Source organism: Papio anubis, chromosome 12, assembly GCF_008728515.1.
Source record: "Papio anubis isolate 15944 chromosome 12, Panubis1.0, whole genome shotgun sequence".
NCBI classification, from domain to species: Eukaryota; Metazoa; Chordata; class Mammalia; order Primates; family Cercopithecidae; genus Papio; species Papio anubis.
In genome coordinates, this window is record NC_044987.1 from 121,510,299 (window position 1) to 121,520,927 (window position 10,629).

A 10,629-nucleotide genomic window follows, 5' to 3' on the forward strand; every position below is an offset into this window, starting at 1 on the left:
CCCCGCCCCCGGCCCCGCCTCCCGTCGCCAGGGCGCGCATCGGAGGGGTATGGGGGCGCTGCACCTACCCCCAACTTGGCGCGTTTCGGCCAGGACCTCAGGGCCCGGGTGCACCGTGCTGGGCGCGGGAGGCGTCCCTGAGCTGCTGTCGCGCTCCGAGCCCCCGAGGGGGTGGCAGCAGGGCCGCGCCTGAGGACAGGCATGCAGCGTCTGCCCAGGAGTGCAGGCCCGGTGCCGGGAGAACAACCTATTTCTCCCTCCCTCAAGCACCTTGGACAATCTGGGAGGGCTCCCCAAAGGAGGTGAGCACCTTGGACAATCTGGGAGGGCTCCCTAAAGGAGGTGATGCCACAGTGGTTGGCTTTGCAGAGACAGGAGGGTTTGCTCACATTGCTCTCCGGGGCTGGAACGGGGGCAGGCATGAGGCCCCCTAGTCAGTGTTGGCCTCAAGTACAGGCAACCAATCCCTGTCCCATGGAAGGGAAGAATTGCTGACCCATGCTGCAGGGTCTGCATCTGAAAAGGTCACCGGGCCCTGAGAGGGCAGCTCCCAGACCAGTGTGAAGTGTCCAGAAGGCCAGAGCCACCTATAAGAGAACCTCCAGATATTGCATCTATTTCATCCACATCCTGGTTGTGTCGTGCCCCAGGGATGCCAGCCTCACGCTGTGGCTCTTCCTGTAGGTGTGGGGCCAGGCCCGCTGCATTTACTGCTTTGGGCTAATGATTCAGAGTGAGGGGTGCTTCCTGCCCAGAGGAAGGAGTGAAGGCCTTCGCAGGAGATGACACACCGACAAAGGTTTCCCATGCCCTCTCCAAGAAAATTGATGGACAACAGGGCTGCGTCGTGGGCGGGAGCTTACCTGGGAACCACGTGGAACCAGGTCCGGAGAACCGTGCTCTAGCTAGCTCGTCTTAGCAAATGTCGTCCAATCCAGTGCTAACTGATAGAACCTTCTGCAATGATGGGGATGTTCTGTAGCTGGATAACCCCTGGCACAAATGACTACTGGGTACTGGAAATGTGGCCACAAGGAACCAAATTTTTCATTGTGTTTCCTTGTAATTTAAATTCACATGGCCCTGGGTGGCCAGTAGCGCTCACATTGGACAGAACAGCTCTATTGTAATCATCTGTGCTCTACCAGTTTTCTGGGTGGTTAGTTTGTAAACTGGTTTTGGCTTCATGCCTGCATAAGAACTACAAGCACGAATTTGTGCCTGGTTTTACATTTTGTGCCTGTCAAAGTGACATTATAAGAAAAGACACTATATGGTCACTTGAGAGTCTTCGAGGGTTCTTTTTGTTTAGAAGGGAATAGACAAGGGTTCCAGTGTGAGGAGACATTTCTCTGGATGTCCTGGACACCTGCTCTCCCATCAGCTCCCTGCTGTCCCCAGTGATGGGGACACTTCCCGCTAAAGGTGTGGGCTGTGTCCTCAGCAGGGGCAGTTGGGTGGAGGGAGACGTTGACTCCACTCTCAGGAAGTTGGAGGAGGGGCAGACCTGTGCACACTGTGTCCTTGACCACCAGCCTCAGAAGCAGGCCATGCCCGGCCAGCAGCCAGCCTGCCTGTCCTCTTCAGCCATGCATCAAATATTTAGTGGGTGCCTGCTGTGTGCCAGGCACTGTTCCAGGCCCTGGGTGTGGGAGCCAGGCAGCAGACCCCTCTCCTTGAGGACCGGCAGCTCTGGTGGAGATAACAGGTGTCACAGCACGATGGTCATAGCAGTGCTGGGGAGGGAGGGAATTCCTAGGATGCTTGCTAGAGGGTCACGGGGTTGGGGCACTTCTCAACCACGGGGCTGGGGCACTCCAAGTGCAGAGGCTTGGAAGAGCCATGATGGATCCAGGCCCTGATGCCTGAGAAGGAGTCAGCCAGGCGGAGCCGGGGAGGAGCACTCCAGGCAGATCGGTGAGGCTGGAGGAACACAAGCAAAGCAAGGGCCTCAGAGCGGACAGAGCCAGGGGAAAGATGCTGGACACAGGTCAGGGGCAGGTGCAAGCCTGGGAGGCAGGGGGGCTGGCCTTGGGACCTGGAGGCCAGAGGAGGGCTGCATTTTATTCTGACTGCAGTGAGGTGATGGAGGGCTTCATGGGCCTGACTTCTGATTGCAGGGGCAGCAGCCTGTGTCAGCTCCAGAGTGGAACTCACGTTCACAGGCACTTGCAGGCTCACAGGGAGGACTGGCTACGAGGAGGTAGGAGCACCACTTCGCAGGGCCTGGGTCATGGGAGCACCACATCTGAAGTGCCCTTCCCAGCGGCCCACTGGTGTGACCTCATGGGGACCTTGGGGATCCCATGGCTGACATGGCTCGTGTCTGTGTGATACTGGGACAGTAGGCACCCAGGAGTGCATCTGAAAGGGTTCCTGTTGTTGGCTGGGCCTGCTGGAGCTTCCATCCTGGCTCCAGGACAAATATCCAGGTTGGCTCTGTCAGAGGATGAGGGGGAGAAAGGGGAGGGGCTTGCCCAGCAGCCCGGCCTGGGATGGGAGCACCACTCCCTGGGCCTGCCCTGCCCAGGCTTGCCCCTGAGAAGGCTTATGCCTGGGGAAGGTGGAGCTGCTGGAGCAACGTGGGCACAGCCGGTGGCACGTTGAGGAAGGGCAGGCGTTTGCAGCCCGGCTGGGCTTGTGTAGGAGTCTTCCCGTCCCTGTGACTTCAGGCTGGTCCCTCAGATTCCCCATCTGCAGAAGTACCATCTCCCAGCATTTTGGGACAGGTGACACGTGCATATATTCCCATTGCACTTGGGGGGCAAGGCCTGGCCTGTGGGAGGCACCAGGTCCCTGGCTCCTTGAAGCCATGTTTGACAGAGACCTTTCCCCCTGGTGTGAGGTGACTCACAGCCCCAGTGGAGTACACCTTCGGTTGGCGGAGCCATTCATGAGACCCCTGTGCCTTGATTTCTCGTGGAATACGTGAAGATCACTCAAATGAGGACAAGCAGAGGCTGTTTGTGCAGTGCTCACTCTAGCAGGGAGTCGGCCACTGGCACTCGTGTTGGGCAGACACGCACAGGCAGGTTGGGGAGTTGTACAACTTTCTATTAAAAGGGGTGGCAGAAGTGTTTGGATATTATCAACACCCAAAAAGCAACCAAGGTAATAAATACGCCATATCCATAGAATAAGGGACAGAAACCATACGATCATCTCAACAGACGCAGGGGAAGCACCCAAACCAAAGCTCACACTCTTCCCTCATAAAGAAGCATTGAACTCACTAGAAATGGAAAGGACCTGCCTCCACCTGATAAACAGCACTGACAAAAATACCCCAGCTAATGTGGTGTTCAGTGGTGAAAGCTGGGTAGCTCTTCCCCTGCGATCAGGAGTGACGTGGGGTGAACACTCCCCGCTACCATTCAACACTGTCCGGAAGGCTCTGGCAGGGCAATTAGGTAAGAAAAAGACGTTAAGGGCACCCATATTAGAAAGGAAGAAGTAAAATGCTATGTTGAATATCTGTGCCCCGCCCAGTGTTGAAATTCTTACTCCCCAGGTGATGGCATTTGGAAGTGAAGCCTTTGGGAGATTAGGTTATGAGGTCAGAGCCTTCCTAAATTGGATTAGTGTCCTTATAAACGAAGCCTTAGAAAGACCCTGGGCCCCTTCCGTTCACTATGGCGGACACAGTGAGAAGACAGCTATCTGCGAACCCAGAAGTAGGCCCCGACCAGACACCAAACCTACCGGTGCCTTGATCTTGGACTTCCCAGTCTCCAGAACTGTGGGAAATACATTTGTGTTGTTTATAAGTCACTCGGTTTATGGCAGTCTGTTGTGGCAGCTCAAAGGGACTAAGACATAAAACTTTCTATTTGCTGGTTATATGACATATATAGAAAATCCACTAAAAACTTTAAAACTAATAAACATGCATAGCAATGTGGCAGGATACAAGATCAATATACAAAAATCAATTTTATTTCTATACCCTAGCAATGAACAATCCAAAAACGAAATTAAGAAGACAATATTTATAATATCGGCAAAAAGAACATACCTAGAAATAATTTTAGCAAAAGAAGCGTAAAACTTGTGTACTGAAAAATACAAAATATTTTTGAAAGAAATCAAAGAATATCGAATTAAATGGAAAGATATCCTGCAGTCATGGATCAGGAGACATAATATTGTTAAGATGGCAAAACTCCCGAATTCATCTATAGCTTCACAATCTCTATCAAAATCCCACCTGTCTTTTTACAAGCTGGTCCTCCAATTCATAAGGAAATTCATAAGGAAATACAAGCGTTTTGTATTTGTATTTTAGAAGAGCCAAAACAATCTAGAAAGAGAAGAGCAAAATTGGAGGGCTCACATTTCCTGATTCAAACTTACTGCAAAGCTACAGTAATCAAGACAGTGTGGTACTGGCATAGGGATAGGCATACAGATCAATGCAGTAAAGTTGAGACTCCAGAAACAAATCCTTGCATTTATGGTCAACTGATTTTTTTAAAGACAATTCAAGTGCAGCAGTGAGAAGGGGGGAAAGAGTAGAACGAGGTGTTCCATCTGTAGCTGACTGTAAACAATCAATTGCGATAACTCACTGCCTTCAGACCAGCCATCAGTTGATTTTTGACAAGGGTGCCAAGACAATTCAATGGGGTAAGGAATAGTCTTTTCAGAAAATGGTGCTGAGACAACTGGATATCCATGTGCAAAAGAATGAAGTTGGACCCCGACCTCATGCTGTGCACAAAAATTAACTCAAAATGGATCGTAGACCTAAATGTAAGCACTAAAATTATAAAATCCTTAGGAAGGCCAGGCGCAGTGGCTCACACCTGTGATCCCAGCACTTTGGGAGGCCGAGGCGAGCGGATCACCTGAGATCAGGAGTTTGAGTCCAGCCTGGCCAACATGGTGAAACCCCATCTCTACTAAAAACACAATTAACTGGGCGTGGTGGTGGCGGGTGCCTGTAGTCGCAGCTACTCGGGAGGCTGAGGCAGAAGAATCACTTGAACCCAGGAGGCAGAGGTTGCAGTAAGCCAAGATTGCACCACTGCACTCCAGCTTCGGCGACAGAGAGAGACTTTATCTCCAAAAAAAAAAAAAAAAAAAAGAAAGGAAAAAGAAAATAAAAAATAAAATCCTTAGGAAAGGACATAGGAATAAATCTTGATGACCTTGTGTTAAACAATGGTTTTTAATATACACTACCAAAAGCACAGGCAACAAAAGAAAAAATAGAGAAATTAGACTTGGCCAAAGCTAAAAACTTTTGTGCATCAAAGGAAGTGGAAAGGCAACCCACGAAATGGGAGAAAACCTTTGTGAATCATCTATTTGATAATGGAGTAGTATCTAAACATGTAAAGAACTCTTATAACTTACCAACAAAAAGACAAACCACCTACCTTTAATGATGGATAAAGGATTACAATAGACCTTGCTCCAAAGAAGACGTACTCATGACCGATAAGTTCATGAAAAGATGTCCCCATTATTAGTCATCAGGGAAATGCAAATCAAAACACAGCGAGATACCACGGCTATAAATAAAAGAGACAGACAATAACAAGTGTTGGCAGAGGTGTGGAGAAGTTAGAACCCTCCTTCATTGCTGGTGGGAATGCAAAATAGTGCAGCCACTTTGGAAAACAGACTGGCCGTTTCTCAAAATGCTAAACACAGAGTTGCCATAAAAACCAGCAACTGCACTCCTAGACATATGTGTGTGTGTGTGTGTGTGTGTGTGTGTGTATCCAAGAGAAATGAAAGCATATGTCTGCATAACAATATGCACATATACGTTCATAGCAGTAGTGGTTTGTTTTGTTGTTTTGTTTTGTTTTTTGAGACAGAGTCTTGCTCTGTTGCCCAGGCTGGAGTGTAGTGGCGCACTGCAACCTCTGCCCCCCGGATTCAAGAGATTCTTCTGCCTCAGCCTCCTAAGTAGCTGAGATTACAGGCATGCCCCACCATGCCTGGCTAATTTTTGTATTTTTAGTAGAGACAGGCGGTTTCACCATGTTGGCCAGGCTGATCTCAAACTCTTGGCCTCAAGTGATCCACCTGCCTCATCTTCCCAAAGTGCTAGGATTACAGGCATGAGCCACTGCACGCAGCCAGCACTAGTTTTAATAGCTAAAAAGTGGGAACAATTCAAATATTCATCAATGAATAAATAAATAAACAAAATATTGATCTACCCATACAGTGGAATATTATTCAGCCATAAAAATAAACGAAGTACTGATACAAGCTACAACATGGATGAACTTCGAGGATATGATGCTGAAGGAAAGAAGCCAGACCCAAAAGACTGTTGTGATTCCATTTTTTTTCAAGTGGTTAGAATGGGCAAATTAATAGAGATGGAAAGTAGATTGCTGAGTGGCTGCCTGGGGCTTTGCGGACATGATGGGGAGTGGGTGCTAACAGGTATCTATGGGGGTCTGTCTTTGGGATGTTGAAAATGTTCTAAAATTAGGCAGTGGTGATGGTTGCACGATTCTGTGACTACTCTAAAGTCACACCACACTAAGTCTACAGTTTAAATTGCTAAGTTTTATGCTATATGAATTTTATCTTATTAAAGGTATAAAAGACCTTCCAAAGGCCGGGCGCAGTGGCTCACGCCTGTAATCCCAGCACGTTGGGAAGCCGAGACAGGCGGATCATGAGGTCAGGAGATCGAGACCATCCTGGCTAACACAGTGAAACCCCGTGTCTACTAAAAATACAAAAAAAATTTAGCGTGTTGGCAGGCGCCTGTATTCCCAGCTATTCGGGAGGCTGAGGCAGGAGAATGGCGTGAACCCGGGAGGCGGAGCTTGCAGTAAGCCGAGATTGCCCCACTGCACTCCAGCCTGGGCGACTGAGCGAGACTCTGTCTCAAAAAAAAAAAAAGAAAAACTTTCCAAAATACCAACAAAACCAACCAAGAGAGAAGGCTTCAGATGTGTGCTGCTAGAGGCAGAAGGCTGGGGAGGCTGAGGCTGTGGGCTGGGGAAGCTGGAGGCAGCCACCCTTCATCAGGGGCATATTTGCCTTCCTGCAGTTGGTCTTGAGTTGGGGGCAAAAATAGGGAACCTGGCAGCCATTAGCCGTGGCCTGAGCCTCTGGGCTGATTGCTACAGAGGTGTGGTTTGGCTTCCAGGCTTCTCAGGGGTCAGAGTTCTATTGACATATGTGATCCGGCCGCTGCCCGCCAGCATGGTTAGTCTTTCCTCCTTGTGTAGAAAGCCGGGATAAAAACTGCCCTATTGGCCAGGCGCGGTGACTCACGCCTGTAACCCCGGCACTTTGGGAGGCCGAGGCGGGCGGATCACGACGTCAGGAGATTGAGACCATCCTGGCTAACACGGTGAAACCCCGTCTCTACTAAAAATACAAAAAATTAGCCGGGCGTGGTGGCGGGCGCCTGTAGTCCCAGCTACTTGGGAGGCTGAGGCAGGAGAATGGCGTGAACCCGGGAGGCGGAGCTTTCAGTGAGCCCAGATCGCGCCACTGCACTCCAGCCGGGGCGACTGAGCGAGACTCCGACTCAAAAAAAAAAAAAAAAAAAACAAAAAACTGCCCTATGTCCAGCATTGACAGGCAGGGCTGAGTGCCATCTGGGGCCTGGGGCACACGTGTAGCTATCTTCTGCAGGGGCTCCTGGCCGGCACTGTTCTTGCCCAGGGGGCCCTGCCTTTGTAGGGCTCCCAGTCTAGACGGGGAAACATTAAATAGGTAGACACATCACTCAATTCAGGAATTTGGGGTAGTGACCCGAGCTGCAGAGAAACCAAGCCGCAATGGGAAAAGGAATGATCTGAGGCCTAGCAGTCAAGACCAAGCACGCCGGGCAGGGACACTGTTCTGAGGCCTTTGTCTGACACTTGGGGGATGAGGGGGCCCTTCCAGGCCCCGGGAATAGCAAAGGCCCAAGGCCAGATAGTGTTGAAAGGGACCGTGGGGCGAGGCGGGGCTGGGAGCCTCCGTGTTACTGCGCGGGTGCTCAGAGGTGTGGAGCCCTGGGGGGCAGGGCACGCAGGGCCCGAGTTGTGCTTTTAAACCTCTCTGGCCGAAGGGCAAGAACAGACCTTGGGGCCGGACGGGAAGCAGGAGAGCAGTGATCGCTTCCTGCTGGGGCCAGGCCAGGGCTGACAACAGCTGGGACTGGAGGCAGAGATGGCCCAGAGGTTCCAAGAAAAGGGCCCTCTCTGCTTTCAGGAGAGTAAACAATCCTCTTGTGAGGTTTGCAAGAGGATGCAAGGCTTGGGGGCAGGGAGGGGAGGGGACCCCAGGGAGGAGGGGAGGACTGGGCACCAGAGGGTGCAGGGGACCCCAGGGAGGAGGGGAGGGCTGAGCAGCAGAGGGTGTGGGGGACCCCAGGGAGGAGGGGAGGGCTGAGCAGCAGAGGGTGTGTGGGACCCCAGGGAGGAGGGGAGGACTGAGCACCAGAGGATGCGGGGGACCCCAGGGAGGAGGGGAGGACTGAGCACCAGAGGATGCGGGGGACCCCAGGGAGGAGGGGAGGACTGAGCACCAGAGGGTGCGGGGGACCCCAGGGAGGAGGGGAGGGCTGAGCACCAGAGGGTGCGGGGGACCCCAGGGAGGAGGGGAGGGCTGAGCACCAGAGGGTGTGTGGTGCTTTCAGGCTCATGCATGCGTGGATTTGGGGTGAGATGCGGGACTGGGCACACCCCGTGGGGTAGGCCAGGGGTGGGAAGCCTGAGCGTGTGGTGCCCAGGGGAGTCTTGATGAGATGTCCCGGGGGTCTCTTTGGAGACCCCAAGTCATGGGATCCGCTAAACTCTCCGGCAGTTTGTGGTGATGGCGTGTGGGGTGGGGACGGGAGTCTCTCCAGGAGCTGCAGGGCTCTGGGGGCCTCCCCTTCGTTCTGCTCTGGGTGGGAGACAGGTGGAAGGAGCAATTCAGGAGCCCAGTGGATAGAGGGGATGCTGTAGGCACAGGCTGAGGCCTGGTTGGCCTCTGAGGGTCCATGATCTGGACCAAGAGCAGCAGGCAGTGGCCAGGCAGGGCCACGGAAGCTCAGGATGGACATCAGAGAGGTGCTCCACTGTGGAGATTTCATCCCCTCAGAGGATCCTGGCCAGTACCTGCACAGCCTGGTGCACACACTGTTATCATCACGAGGACTCCTGGGTATGAGAAGGGCTGGTGAAGCTCTGATACTATCTCCTCCTCAGGATCCCTGGCAGGCAGTGGAATCCGGAAATCCAGGCTGAGCTGAGCAGGGGGAGGCCCTGCCCAGGGGACATGGCTAGATAGTCCTGCTGGCTGGAGTGGGGTTGGGGCCTCCTGGGTGGGCCCAGGAGGTCTGGTAGCCACTGGACTCTGTGACTCTGTGGGACTGGCTTGAGGGGGAAGACAGTGAATAGTCTGCCTATTTACTGTTTCCAGCTGGGGCTTCCCTCTGCTGACGGGGTCCCCTCTCCAGGGGGGCCCCCCTTCACTGATGGGCTCCTCTCCCTGTACTGAGTGACCCCTGTCGGTGCCTGCAGGTTGGGGGCAGGTGGGGCTGGCTGGCACCTGACATTGATTTAATAAATCAATAATTTTGGGGGCGGCTGCCTGCTGGAGGTGGGATGGGTGGTGGGGGAGTCACCTTCACTCTTGTCTGAACCCATGAGTTTTTGTTCAACATAGGGATAAGGAAGCAGCTTGTTAGGACCCTGTTCCCTGAGGAAGGGTGGGTAAGGCTGGTGGGAGGGTCTGTCGGCCATGACCAGAGCTGGCTGAGCTACCCTGGGCTTCATGTCCCCAGGTGCAGCATAGCTGTGGGAAGCCCACGGGCCTCTGATCTCCTTCCTACAAGCTGCGTGAGGTTTAAAGGGGCTGGAAGCACAGAAGAGGACCCAGTCCTGCTTTTCCGATCGGCTGTGTTCCCTCCATGCTGGTGCCCACCAGGCCCGGCCTTTTTTGGCCAGGGTCACCTTGTCCTGGACCCAGCCCTGACCCCTCTGTCCCCCACTGTGTTGTCACCATCCCCTGTGAGGAGGGACCCCTGAGGGCTCTTCCTGACCTCTGACCCTCACAGCCTGGGCCTCCGCAGAGGCTTCTGGGGCCATTGGTTCCCCGTACAAGCTGATACCAGCTGTTAATGACATTGCCTTGTTTACTTCAGCATGAGCTGGGCCACAGAGAGGAAGCTGTGTTGCTGAAGGGGACTCTGAAGGTTCCCCCTGGAGGGGCTGCCTGGCTGAGACCTGAATAAGTGGGCAGTGCCCGACAAAGAAAGGGGAGCTTGTCGGATACTGGGCAGCCCTGCCTGGCCTCAACCTGCAGGCACAGATAGGGCAGGGGGGTCACCTAGCCCAGTGAGGGGAGCTCATCGGTGGAGGGAGCCCCCCTGCAGTAGAGATCCCATCAGAGGACCCCGTCGGCAGAGGGGAGCCCCCCTGGAGAGGGGACCCCATCAGTGGAGGGGAGCCACAGCTGGAGAGGGGACCCCATCAGCAGAGGGGAGCCACAGCTGGAGAGGGGACCCCATCAGCAGAGGGGAGCCCCCCTAGAGAGGCAACCCCATCAGCAGAGGGGAGCCACAGCTGGAGAGGGGACCCCATCAGCAGAGGGGAGTCCCACCTGGAGAGGGAACCCTGTCAGCAGAGGGGAGTCCCAGATGGAAAGGGGACCCTGTCACTGGAGAGGAGC